Here is a 15,285-nt window from a genome sequence, read left to right as displayed (position 1 = left end):
ATAAAAAAATATTTTTTTCTAATTGTAGAAAAATAAAAAATTCCAAAAATATCCAAAAAATTAAAATTTGAAATTTTTTAAATTAATTTATTCTTAATTTGTGCACAAGTGCAGCAGAAAAAAGTCAATTGTTTGGGTGTAGAATTATCTGGTGAATAAAAAATTAAAAAATATTTTTAAAAAAATTAAAAATTTTAAAAAACTAAATTTCTTATTTTTGAATTTTTAAATTATATTATTAAATTTTTTTATTTAAATAATAAAAAAGTCCAACAATATCTAGTAAACAATAGATCTGTAAATTTATTATTATTTTTTAATTTTAGACTAAAAAAATTATTTTTCTAGTTGTAAAAAAAAGAATTCCAAAAATATCCAAAAAAATAAAAAATTAAAATTTTAAATTTTTAAATTAATTTATTCTTAATTTGTGAACAAGTGCAGCAAAAAAAAGGTCAACTGTTTCGGTGTAGCATTATCCGGTGAATAAAAAATAAAAAATATTTAAAAAAATTAAAAATTTTAAAAAACTAAATTTTTTATTTTTGAATTTTTAAATTACATTATTAAATGTTTTTTATTTAAATAATAAAAGAAAAGTCTAGCAATATCTAATAAATAACAGATTTGTAAATTTATTATTTTTTTTTAAATTTTAGACTAAAAAATTTTTTTTCCAGCTGTAAAAAAGTAAAGAATTCCAAAAATATCCAAAAAAATAAAAAATTAAATTTTAAATATTTTAAATTAATTTATTCTTAATTTGTGAACAAGTCAACTATCTAGGTATAGTATTAACCGGTGAATAAAAAAATAAAAAATATTTTTAAAAAAATAAAAAATTTTAAAAAAGTAAACTTTTTATTTTTGAATTTTTAAATTATATTATTAAATGTTTTTTATTTAAAAATAAAAAATAAATATAAAAATATTTTTAAAAAAATAAAAAATTTTAAAAAACTAAATTTTTTAATTTTGAATTTTTAAATTATATTATTAAATGTTTTTTATTTAAATAATAAAAATAAAATAAAGTCTACCAATATCTAATAAACAACAGATCTGTAAATTTATTATTTTTTAAATTTTTAAACTAAAAAAATATCTTTTTCTAATTGTAAAAATATTAAAAATTCCATATAATAAAAAATTAAAATATTAAATTTTTTAAATTAATTTATTCTTAATTTGTGAACAAGTCAACTATCTAGGTGTAGTATTAACCGGTGAATAAAAAAATAAAAAATATTTTTAAAAAATAAAAAATTTTAAAAACTAAATTTTTTATTTTTTAATTTTTAAATTATATTATTAAATGTTTTTTTTAAATAATAAAAAAATAAAGTCCAGCAATATCTACTAAACAATAGATCTGTAAATATATTTTTTTAATATTTAAACTAAGAAAAATATTTTTTTCTTATTTTAAAAAAATAAAAAATTTCAAAAATATCCAAAAAATAACAAAAATTAAATTTTAAATTTTTTAAATTAATTTTTTTCTTAATTTGTGAACAAGTGCAGCAAAAAAGAAGTCAACTATCTGGGTATAGCATTATCCGGTGAATAAAAAAATAAAAAATATTTTTAAAAAATTAAAAATTTTAAAATAATAATTTTTTATTTTTGAATTTTTAAATTATTTTATTAAATGTTTTTAATTTAAATAATAAATAAATAAAGTCCAGCAATATCTAGTAAACAACATATCTGTAAATTTATTATTTTTTAATTTCTAAAATAAAAAAATATTTTTTTCTAATTGTAGAAAAATAAAAAATTCCAAAAATATCCAAAAAATTAAAATTTGAAATTTTTTAAATTAATTTATTCTTAATTTGTGCACAAGTGCAGCAGAAAAAAGTCAATTGTTTGGGTGTAGAATTATCTGGTGAATAAAACATTAAAAAATATATTTAAAAAAATTAAAAATTTTAAAAAACTAAATTTCTTATTTTTGAATTTTTAAATTATATTATTAAATTTTTTTATTTAAATAATAAAAAAAGTCCAACAATATCTAGTAAACAACAGATCTGTAAATTTATTATTATTTTTTAATTTTAGACTAAAAAAATTATTTTTCTAGTTGTAAAAAAAAGAATTCCAAAAATATCCAAAAAAATAAAAAATTAAAATTTTAAATTTTTTAAATTAATTTATTCTTAATTTGTGAACAAGTGCAGCAAAAAAAAGGTCAACTGTTTCGGTGTAGCATTATCCGGTGAATAAAAAATTAAAAATATTTAAAAAAATTAAAAATTTTAAAAGAATAATTTTTTTATTTTTGAATTTTTAAATTACATTATTAAATGTTTTTTATTTAAATAATAAAAGAAAAGTCTAGCAATATCTAATAAATAACAGATTTGTAAATTTATTATTTTTTTTAAAATTTTAGACTAAAAAAATTTTTTTCCAGCTGTAAAAAGGTAAATAATTCCAAAAATATCCAAAAAAATAAAAAATTAAATTTTAAATATTTTAAATTAATTTATTCTTAATTTGTGAACAAGTCAACTATCTAGGTGTAGTATTAACCGGTGAATAAAAAAATAAAAAATATTTTTAAAAAAATAAAAAATTTTAAAAAAGGAAACTTTTTATTTTTGAATTTTTAAATTATATTATTAAATGTTTTTTATTTAAAAATAAAAAATAAAGTCCAGCAATATCTAGTAAACAATAGATCTGTAAATATATTTTTTTTAATATTTAAACAAAGAAAAATATTTTTTTCTTATTTTAAAAAAATAAAAATTCCAAAAATATCCAATAAATAAAAAAATTAAATTTTAAATTTTTTAAATTAATTTTTTTCTTAATTTGTGAAAAAGTGCAGAAAAAAAGTTAACTGTCTAGGTGTAGCATTATCTGGTGAATAAAAAAATAAAAATATTTTTAAAAAAATAAAAATATTTTTAAAAAAATAAAAAATTTTAAAAAACTAAATTTTTTATTTTTGAATTTTTAAATTATATTATTAAATGTTTTTTATTTAAATAATAAAAATAAAATAAAGTCTACCAATATCTAATAAACAACAGATCTGTAAATTTATTATTTTTTTAAATTTTTAAACTAAAAAAATATATTTTTATAATTGTAAAAATATTAAAAATTCCATATAATAAAAAATTAAAATATTAAATTTTTTAAATTAATTTATTCTTAATTTGTGAACAAGTCAACTATCTAGGTGTAGTATTAACCGGTGAATAAAAAAATAAAAAATAATTTTAAAAAATAAAAAATTTTAAAAAACTAAATTTTTTATTTTTGAATTTTTAAATTATATTATTAAATGTTTTTTTTAAATAATAAAAAAAATAAAGTCCAGCAATATCTAGTAAACAATAGATCTGTAAATATATTTTTTTAATATTTAAACTAAGAAAAATATTTTTTTCTTATTTTAAAAAAATAAAAAATTCCAAAAATATCCAAAAAATAAAAAAATTAAATTTTAAATTTTTTAAATTAATTTTTTTCTTAATTTGTGAAGAAGTGCAGCAAAAAAGAAGTCAACTGTCTGGGTATAGCATTATCCGGTGAATAAAAAAATAAAAAATATTTTTAAAAAAATTAAAAATTCTAAAATAATAATTTTTTATTTTTGAATTTTTAAATTATTTTGTTAAATGTTTTTTATTTAAATATTAAATAAATAAAGTCCAGCAATATCTAGTAAACAACATATCTGTAAATTTATTATTTTTTAATTTCTAAAATAAAAATATTTTTTTCTAATTGTAGAAAAATAAAAAATTCCAAAAATATCCAAAAAATTAAAATTTGAAATTTTTTAAATTAATTTATTCTTAATTTGTGCACAAGTGCAGCAGAAAAAAGTCAATTGTTTGGGTGTAGAATTATCTGGTGAATAAAAAATTAAAAAATATTTTTAAAAAAATTAAAAATTTTAAAAAACTAAATTTCTTATTTTTGAATTTTTAAATTATATTATTAAATTTTTTTATTTAAATAATAAAAAAAGTCCAACAATATCTAGTAAACAACAGATCTGTAAATTTATTATTATTTTTTAATTTTAGACTAAAAAAATTATTTTTCTAGTTGTAAAAAAAAAGAATTCCAAAAATATCCAAAAAAATAAAAAATTAAAATTTTAAATTTTTAAATTAATTTATTCTTAATTTGTGAACAAGTGCAGCAAAAAAAAGGTCAACTGTTTCGGTGTAGCATTATCCGGTGATTAAAAAATAAAAAATATTTAAAAAAATTAAAAATTTTAAAAAACTAAATTTTTTATTTTTGAATTTTTAAATTACATTATTAAATGTTTTTTATTTAAATAATAAAAGAAAAGTCTAGCAATATCTAATAAATAACAGATTTGTAAATTTATTATTTTTTTTAAAATTTTAGACTAAAAAATTTTTTTTCCAGCTGTAAAAAAGTAAAGAATTCCAAAAATATCCAAAAAAATAAAAAATTAAATTTTAAATATTTTAAATTAATTTATTCTTAATTTGTGAACAAGTCAACTATCTAGGTGTAGTATTAACCGGTGAATAAAAAAATGAAAAATATTTTTAAAAAAATAAAAATTTTAAAAAAGGAAACTTTTTATTTTTGAATTTTTAAATTATATTATTAAATGTTTTTTATTTAAAAATAAAAAATAAAGTCCAGCAATATCTAGTAAACAATAGATCTGTAAATATATTTTTTTTAATATTTAAACAAAGATAAATATTTTTTTCTTATTTTAAAAAAATAAAAAATTCCAAAAATATCCAATAAATAAAAAAATTAAATTTTAAATTTTTTAAATTAATTTTTTTCTTAATTTGTGAAAAAGTGCAGAAAAAAAGTCAACTGTCTAGGTGTAGCATTATCTGGTGAATAAAAAAATAAAAAATTTTAAAAAACTAAATTTTTTATTTTTGAATTTTTAAATTATATTATTAAATGTTTTTTATTTAAATAATAAAAATATAATAAAGTCTACCAATATCTAATAAACAACAGATCTGTAAATTTATTATTTTTTTAAATTTTTAAACTAAAAAAATATCTTTTTCTAATTGTAAAAATATTAAAAATTCCATATAATAAAAAATTAAAATATTAATTTTTTTAAATTAATTTATTCTTCATTTGTGAACAAGTCAACTATCTAGGTGTAGTATTAACCGGTGAACAAAAAATAAAAAATATTTTTAAAAAATAAAAAATTTTAAAAAACTAAATTTTTTATTTTTGAATTTTTAAATTATATTATTAAATGTTTTTTTAAATAATAAAAAAATAAAGTCCAGCAATATCTAGTAAACAATAGATCTGTAAATATATTTTTTTAATATTTAAACTAAGAAAAATATTTTTTTCTTATTTTAAAAAAATAAAAAATTCCAAAAATATCCAAAAAATAAAAAAATTAAATTTTAAATTTTTTAAATTAATTTTTTTCTTAATTTGTGAACAAGTGCAACAAAAAAGAAGTCAACTGTCTGGGTATAGCATTATCCGGTGAATAAAAAAATAAAAAATATTTTTAAAAAAATTAAAAATTTTAAAATAATAATTTTTTATTTTTGAATTTTTAAATTATTTTATTAAATGTTTTTTATTTAAATAATAAATAAATAAAGTCCAGCAATATCTAGTAAACAACATATCTGTAAATTTATTATTTTTTAATTTCTAAAATAAAAAAATATTTTTTTCTAATTGTAGAAAAATAAAAAATTCCAAAAATATCCAAAAAAATTAAAATTTGAAATTTTTTAAATTAATTTATTCTTAATTTGTGCACTTTGTGCAGCAGAAAAAAGTCAATTGTTTGGGTGTAGAATTATCTGGTGAATAAAAAATTAAAAAATATTTTTAAAAAAATTAAAAATTTTAAAAAACTAAATTTCTTATTTTTGAATTTTTAAATTATATTATTAAATTTTTTATTTAAATAATAAAAAAAGTCCAACAATATGTAGTAAACAACAGATCTGTAAATTTATTATTATTTTTTAATTTTAGACTAAAAAAATTATTTTTCTAGTTGTAAAAAAAAAAGAATTCCAAAAATATCCAAAAAAATAAAAAATTAAAATTTTAAATTTTTTAAATTAATTTATTCTTAATTTGTGAACAAGTGCAGCAAAAAAAAGGTCAACTGTTTCGGTGTAGCATTATCCGGTGAATAAAAAATAAAAAATATTTAAAAAAATTAAAAATTTTAAAAAACTAAATTTTTTATTTTTGAATTTTTAAATTACATTATTAAATGTTTTTTATTTAAATAATAAAAGAAAAGTCTAGCAATATCTAATAAATAACAGATTTGTAAATTTATTATTTTTTTAAAAATTTTAGACTAAAAAATTTTTTTTCCAGCTGTAAAAAAGTAAAGAATTCCAAAAATATCCAAAAAAATAAAAAATTAAATTTTAAATATTTTAAAGTAATTTATTCTTAATTTGTGAACAAGTCAACTATCTAGGTGTAGTATTAACCGGTGAATAAAAAAATAAAAAATATTTTTAAAAAAATAAAAAATTTTAAAAAACTAAACTTTTTATTTTTGAATTTTTAAATTATATTATTAAATGTTTTTTATTTAAAAATAAAAAATAAAGTCCAGCAATATCTAGTAAACAATAGATCTGTAAATATATTTTTTTTAATATTTAAACTAAGAAAAATATTTTTTCTTATTTTAAAAAAATAAAAAATTCCAAAAATATCCAAAAAATAAAAAATTAAATTTTAAATTTTTAAATTAATTTTTTTCTTAATTTGTGAAAAAGTTGATGACAAGTCATCTTAGCCTAGTTTTACTAGTCTTTTTTTTTTATTCCAATAAGTTTTATGCACTTTCTTCAACTATAAGTTAGTAATTTGGATTGGAAGTGCATGGTTTCTTTGAATCAATCAACCACCCTTTAATTGATACAAAATCATGAGGTTTAAGCTAAATTTAATTGATAATTAATTGATTTATAAACCTTGTGAATTTTGTGATACTTTGATTGGTTGTTTTGATTACTTGTAGGTGAAGAAAAGAAAGAAACAAGAAAAGCATGGCCTAAGGAAGGAAAAAGTGTGGCCCATGATCATAAAATCTTGGCACATGCATCAATAACATATGCATGCATGAATGAAAAGTTTAATGCAATTGGCATTACGTTAATGCATTATAAGTAAATGGAAGAACACCCCTGATTGATGAGTTAATTGAGTCACGTTTGCGCCAACGTTTGACCTCAAACGTTGGGCCAAACGTTGGCCAAAAAGAATGCATGGGGGATCCACGTTTGAGCTCACGTTTGACCTCAAACGTTGAGCCAAACGTGGATGACAGCAAAATGAGGCCTGATGCACTATTTCACAAGGCAACGTTTGAGTTAACGTTTGACCTCAAACGTTAGCTCAAACGTGAGACTTGCATGGCCGGTTCATAAGTGGATTTCTTCCCAACACCAAGAGCAATCAACGGAGGCTACTATCAACCCACTTCCATCAAGGCCAAGGCCCAATTCAAGGCTGAAGATCATTAGAAGAAAGTGTATAAATAGATTAGAATTTAAGTTTTAGAGGGTTTTGGATTTGTGATTTTTGCTGAGAAACTTTTGAGAGAGCACTTGACATTTGAGAGAGTTTCTGGGAGGAGAATTGATTCTCTTCCTCTGGGTTTTCTTGTTTATTTTCCTGCAAAGTTTGTTTGAATCTTGGGTGTTGGAGAATTGAAGAAATTCTGTTTCAATTCCACCCTGAGATCTCTCTGTTTTATTTACTGCACTCTTGAGAAATTGAGATCTGAATTTAGTTCTTCTTCTGTTTGATTTTAATTCCTCTTGAAATTGAATTGTGGTTTTGATCTAGGAAGGCATTGAGATCTAGAATTGGTTATCTAGTCTCTTGGGTCCTGAGATCTATTGGTTTCCATTTTAATTTCCTTGTTTAATTTCTGCAATCCCACATCCCTGACCCATTTACAATTCAAGTCATTTACATTCCTTGCACTTTAAGTTTCTGCAATTTACATTACTTGTTCTTTAAGATTCAGCACTTTAAATTTCAGTTCTCTTTAATTTCATGCAATTCACCCATTCCCTTTACATTCTGTGCAATTTAAATTCTGTCAATACAAATTCACACAATCAACACTTATTTGCTTGACTAATTCAACCACTAAACTAAAGTTGCTCAATCCTTCAATCCCTGTGGGATCGACCTCACTCCCGTGAGTTTTATTACTTGATGCGACCCGGTATACTTGCCGGTGAGTTTTGTGTCGAATCGTTTTTCGCACATCAAGTTTTTGGCGCCGTTGCCGGGGATTGAAATAGATTGACAATGATTAAGTGAGGTGGTAGTTTAGATCAAGCACTTTTTCTTTATTTTTGATTAACCCACTAACTGTTTGACATATTGTGTCACCTAACCCTCTAACCACATTCTAGCATTAGAATGTCCATGTTTCATTTGGTTTGTTTGTGATTCTTGCAGGTCATGGAGGCTGAGGTGCGTGAAGAGGGAGTAAGCAACAATACACAGCCTCAAAGAAGAGTCCTAGCCTCTTACACTTTTGCAAATCCAAGGCACTGTGGGAGCAGCATTCTCACTCCCAATGTCAATGCGAACAACTTTGAGTTGAAGCCACAACTCATTACACTTGTCCAGAACAATTGTTCCTATGGAGGAAGCCCATTGGAAGATCCCAATCAGCATTTATCCACCTTCTTAAGGATTTGTGACACTGTCAAATCCAATGGTGTGAATCCTGAGACATACAAGCTCCTGTTATTCCCATTTTCATTAAGGGATAAGGCTGCACAATGGCTTGAAACTTTTCCCAAAGGAAGCATCACTAGTTGGGATGATTTGGTGACTAAATTTTTAGCCAAATTCTATCCACCCCAAAGGATCATCAGGCTAAAAACTGAGGTGCAGACATTCACTCAATTAGATGCCGAATCCTTGTATGAAGCATGGGAGAGATACAAAGCCTTAATCAGAAAATGTCCCCCAGAGATGTTTAATGAATGGGATGTGCTGCAGAATTTCTATGAAGGCTTGACGTTGAAATCTCAAGAGGCATTAGACCACTCTGCTGGAGGTTCATTACAACTGATGAAAACTGCTGAAGAAGCCCAGAATCTTGTGGACATGGTGGCCAACAATCAATACTTCTTTGCTCATCAAAGAACCCGCCAACCATCACAGAGAAAGGGGGTACTAGAACTGGAAGGAGTGGATTCCATTTTGGCTCAAAACAAGATAATGCAGCAGCAAATTCAACAACAATTTGAGCAAATGGCCAAGAGGATTGATAGCCTCCAAGTTGCAGCAGTCAACACAAGTCAATCATCAACCAAATGGGGACAAAATGAAGAAAACCAAGAAGATCAGCAGCAGGAACAACCTCAATATGTGCACAACCAAAGATCCGGCCAAAATGAAGTCTATGGTGACACCTACAATCCATCTTGGAAGAACCATCCAAACATAAGATGGGGAGATAACCACACTCAAAACCAGCAACCATGGCAAAGAAACTCAAACCAAAACAACTCAAGAAACAACCAAAACAACCAACAGAACACTAACCCCAATCCATATAGAAAACCCCAAAACAACCACCCAAATTCTAGCTACTATCCACCCAATAACCAAACCACTAACCAAAACACCTACCATCAACCTTCAACATCTCACACTCAGCTACAAGCGTCACAAGACACTCAAAGAATATCCAATTTGGAGTTATTGATGGAAAAGATGATGAAGCACCAAGAGATAATGATGGAGAAACTCATAAAAAATCAAGAGATGGCAAAACAAGATCAGGAAGCAGCACGGAAGGATCAAGCCATAACAAGCAAAAACCAAGAAGCTATAATCAAAAACCAAGAGGCTTCAATCAGAAATCTTGAGAGGAATATGGAACAAATGGCTAAACAAATTGTAGAGACGGGTGAGAAGCAATCAAATACATCCCTTATTGCTACTCAAGACCACCCAAGGGACAAAGGAAAAGCTACAAAATGGGAGGAGTACAAAGCAATCACAGTGGGAAGTGAGAAGACTATGAAGAAGGAAGCCATCAATCAGAACAAACACAACAAAGAAGTTCCACAAGAAGAGACAGAGGGAAAAAGTAAAGAGGATCAAGAAACCAAAAATGCACAATTTTCAAAGGGATACAAGAACATCCTTGAATCACAACTACAAGAGAAGAGGGAAGAAGCGAATCCTTGTGTCCCCAAACTTCCATACCCTCAGAGGTTTAAAAAAGAAAACGAGGATAAGCAATACTCAAAATTCCTAGACATATTCAAGACACTCAGCATCAATATTCCTTTTTTAGAAGCACTTGAACAGATGCCATTGTATGCCAAATTTATGAAAGAATTACTCACAAAGAAAAGATCCCTGAAGGAAGGACAAATTGTTGAGATGACAAAGGAATGTAGTGCTATCCTCCAAAGAGAGTTGCCAGAGAAGAAAGATGATCCTGGAAGTTTTTACATACCTTGCACCATAGGAAACATAACAATTGAGAAGTCATTCTGTGACCTCGGTGCAAGCATAAACTTGATGCCTTTGTCTCTAATGAGGAAACTTAAAATTTCTGAGCTAAAGTCCACACGAATAGTTCTCCAAATGGCTGACAAATCCATTAAGCAAGCACTGGGAGTTGTGGAGAATGTGTTGGTAAAAGTGGGAAAATTCTTTCTCCCTGCTGACTTTGTTATCTCAGATATAGAAGAGGACCCTGACACTCCCATCATCCTGGGGAGGCCTTTCCTAGCTACGGGCAGAGCATTGATAGATGTTGAAAAAGGGGAATTGTTGCTGAGAGTGCATGATGAGCACCTAGCATTCCATGTTTTTAAAACCCTGCATGAGCCCACTCAAGAAGAAGATTGTATAAAGGATAAGGCCAGAGATCAAAGCTTGAAGGAGGCATTCAATGAGTCAAATCCAAGACTTCTAAATCCACAATTGAAAGAAGTAGAGATGGTGCAACAGACCAAAGAAATCAGGGAGGAACTAGATCCAAAACCCCCAGATGAGAACCTCAACACCCCAAATAAAGAACCACCAATGCATGAATTATCTTCTGAGAAAGAAAAGAAGAAGAGGCCAAGAGGGTGGAGAAACAAGAAAATCCCTACTGAAGGCTTTTCACCAGGGGATAAAGTGGTGTTAAACACCCAACCAATGAAGGTGTCTCCACAATTATCTGAATACTACACTGTGAACCGAGTCCTTTCACTTGAACACCTAGAGATCATCAAAGAGGAGACTGGAAGGAAGTTCACAGTAAGAGGAGAAAAGCTGAGGCACTATGATTTTCAACCTCCATGATCAAAGAATGAAGGATGTCAAGCTAGTGACATTAAAAGAGCGCTTGTTGGGAGGCAACCCAACATGAGGTAGTTTTCTTTTCATAGCTTTTTCAATAAAAAGGTTGAATAATTGATATGTATCGCAAGGAGCTAAGTTTGGTGTTCCACCAAAATCTCACTTAAAAGCACATTCTCACTTCCTGCACAAAGCTAGCTCCAAGCAATCAGACAAATCATTCAACCATTTAATTGCTTTCTAGTTTTAGTTTTATAACCTTTAGCAAGGACACAAGATTTTACATATAGTTAATCTGTTGCATCAAAGGAAGTGGCAAGGAATTAAGTTTGGTGTTCCCACACCAAATTAAATCCAAAAGCCACATTCAATTCATGCATACTAACCAGTCACCTAAGGGCTTGAGAAGCAAGCAACTTTTGAGAATTATGCAGGGAACTAACAACCATTTGAAGATATTATGCATCATAACTCAAAAGTAGCACAACAGAAGGAAGGATGATGAGCGGATAATTTGTACGCTTTTTGGCATTGTTTTTAGTATATTTTTAGTATGATCTAGTTAGTTTTTAGTATATTTTTATCAGTTTTTAGTTAAAATTCACTTTTCTGGACTTTACTATGAGTTTGTGTGTTTTTCTGTGATTTCAGCTATTTTCTGGCTGAAATTGAGGGACCTGAGCAAAAATCTGATTCAGAGACTAAAAAGGACTGCAGATGCTGTTGGATTCTGACCTCCCTGCACTCGAAGTGGATTTTCCGGAGCTACGGAAGCCTAATTGGCGCGCTCTCAACGGCGTTGGAAAGTAGACATCCTGGGCTTTCCAGCAATATATGATAGTCCATACTTTGCCCAAGATTTGATGGCCCAAACCGGCGTTCAAAGTCACCCTCAGAAATCCCAGCGTTAAACGCTGGAACTGGCACCCAAATGGGAGTTAAACGCCCAAACTGGCACTAAAGCTGGCATTTAACTCCAAGAAGAGTCTCTACACGAAAATGCTTCATTGCTCAGCCCAAGCACACACCAAGTGGGCCCGGAAGTGGATTTTTATGTCATTTACTCATCTCTGTACACCCTAGGCTACTAGTTCTCTATAAGTAGGACCTTTTACTATTGTATTTTCACCTTGGAATCTTTTGATCACTCTAGATCTCTAGATCATCTTTGGACACCTAGTTCTTAGATCATTGGGAGGCTGGCCTCACGGCCATGCCTAGACCTTATACTTATGTATTTTCAACGGTGGAGTTTCTACACACCATAGATTAAGGTGTGGAGCTCTGCTGTACCTCGAGTATTAATGCAATTACTATTGTTCTTCCATTCAATTCCGCTTGTTCTTGTTCTAAGATATCACTTGTTCTTCAACTTGATGAATGTGATGATCCGTGACACTCATCATCATTCTCACCTATGAACGTGTGACTGACAACCACCTCCGTTCTACCTTCGATTGGGTGAATATCTCTTGGATTCCTGATTGCACGATGCATGGTTGATCGCCTGACAACCGAGTGCTCGCCTGACAATCGAGCCAACCATTCCGTGAGATCAGAGTCTTCGTGGTATAGGCTAGAACTGATGGCGGCATTCAAGAGAATCCGGAAGGTCTAACCTTGTCTGTGGTATTCTGAGTAGGATTCAATGATTGAATGACTGTGACGTGCTTCAAAATCCTAGCAGGCGGGGCGTTAGTGACAGACGCAAAAGAATCGCTGGATTCTATTCCGGCCTGACCGAGAACCGACAGATGATTAGCCATGCTGTGACAAAGCATAGGAACATTTTCACTGAGAGGATGGGAGGTAGCCACTGACAACGGTGAAACCCTACATAAGCTTGCCATGGAAAGGAGTAAGAAGGATTGGATAAAGACAGTAGGAAAGCAGAGAGACGGAAGGGAAGGCATCTTCATACGCTTGTCTGAAGTTCCTACCAATGAATTACATAAGTATCTCTATCTCTATCTTTATGTTTTTATGCGTTCATCACCATATCCATTTGAGTTTGCCCGACTAAGATTTACAAGATGACCATAGCTTGCTTCATACTAACAATCTCCGTGGGATCGACCCTTACTCGCGTAAGGTTTATTACTTGGACGACCCAGTGCACTTGCTAGTTAGTTGTGCGAAGTTGTGTAATGCCATAGTATTGAACACCAAGTTTTTGGGGTTCATGACCGGGGATTATGAGAGTTGTGAAAAGTATTGTTCACAATTTCGCGCACCAAAGGACAAGAGGACTGCAAACCAATAGGTTGTATCTATACTTAACTCTTACTGTTGAGAAATGTTTTGACTTATGTCTTACTAAAGTGTTCATTTAGTACAAGTAGAATCACTCTTTGCAACAAGTAAGCTAGTCTAAGTGTGTGCTTGTGTGTTTACTTTCACTTAACTAAATGCATGTTCTGTCCCCTGTATCTTTTTAATTCAATAAAAGAAATGTTTGAAACATGAAGTAAGATGGTTCATTGCTAGCTAGAAGTCAAATAATAGTAAGTGGTGGCATATATATGTGATTGTGTGGTAGCTCACTTTTAGTGAATAAAAGAACTGGACTGTTCTCCTTTTAAGTAGAAAGTAGCTCATTGTCTATGAATCTCAAAAATAAAAGTCCATTGGTTGAAAAGAAGAACAAGTAGGAATGAGAAAAGCCAAAAGTGGCAGCAAGAAAAATAAAAAGAAGAAAGAATAAAGCTAGACACCAATAGCTTGAACCTTAGAATATATGCCTGTGGTGTCTTTGTACTAGGATCTGCTTGGATTATTAAGTTCTTTGGAGTGCATCAACACTTGGTAACTTGGGTTAACTAACCCGGGATTATCAACTGAAAGTCCACTATCAAGAGCAACCTAACTACAAGGCATTTAGTAACCCAAAGAGGTGCTGGGCATCAATGTTCTAAGAAGGAATGTGAGCCAAGTGTCTATAGTGAATAATGTGTCAAGCATAAATAAAGAAAAAAAAAGCTTGCTACACATGACACTGAACTAAAGCTTATATATATAAAAAAAATAATATAGTAACCAAGGACAAAGGAATAATGAGAGGTCATAGCAGTGTGTTGCTTGATGCTTGGAGGAGACTTTCTAGGCCTAAATGTCAATAAGAAGTGAGTAGCTACATATCTGCATAAAACCCCATGAGCTACCAATAATACTCTGCTAGCATAAACATCCTCTTCCATTTCATTCTTTTTCTCAATAAATTCTTTTCTTGCTTGGGGACAAGCAAGCTTTAAGTTTGGTGTTGTGATGACAAGTCATCTTAGCCTAGTTTTACTAGTCTTTTTTTTTATTCCAATAAGTTTTATGCACTTTCTTGCACTATAAGTTAGTAATTTGGATTGGAAGTGCATGGTTTCTTTGAATCAATCAACCACCCTTTAATTGATACAAAATCATGAGGTTTAAGCTAAATTTAATTGATAATTAATTGATTTATAAACCTTGTGAATTTTGTGATACTTTGATTGGTTGTTTTGATTACTTGTAGGTGAAGAAAAGAAAGAAACAAGAAAAGCATGGCCTAAGGAAGGAAAAAGTGTGGCCCATGATCATAAAATCTTGGCACATGCATCAATAACATATGCATGCATGCATGAAAAGTTTAATGCAATTGGCATTACGTTAATGCATTATAAGTAAATGGATGCATGCATGAAACAATTAATTACTAATGCTAATGAATGAAATGCATACGGCATTACTAATTAATTGAATCATGAAGCATGCATATTATATTATTAATGCAACTAAAGCCAATTGATTATTAAAGCATGCATGAACCAATCATTAAGCCAATGAAGGCAACGTTGGAGCCAACGTTTGACCTCAAATGTTGAGGCAAACGTTGGCTGAAGAAGAAGCTCCTGGAAGGCAACGTTGGAGCCAACGTTTGACCTCAAACGTTGAGGCAAACGTTGGCGACATAAAGAG

The sequence above is a fragment of the Arachis hypogaea genome, chromosome 10, assembly GCF_003086295.3.
Source record: "Arachis hypogaea cultivar Tifrunner chromosome 10, arahy.Tifrunner.gnm2.J5K5, whole genome shotgun sequence".
In the NCBI taxonomy this organism is placed as follows: Eukaryota; Viridiplantae; Streptophyta; class Magnoliopsida; order Fabales; family Fabaceae; genus Arachis; species Arachis hypogaea.
Note: the sequence above shows the minus strand (reverse complement) of the source record.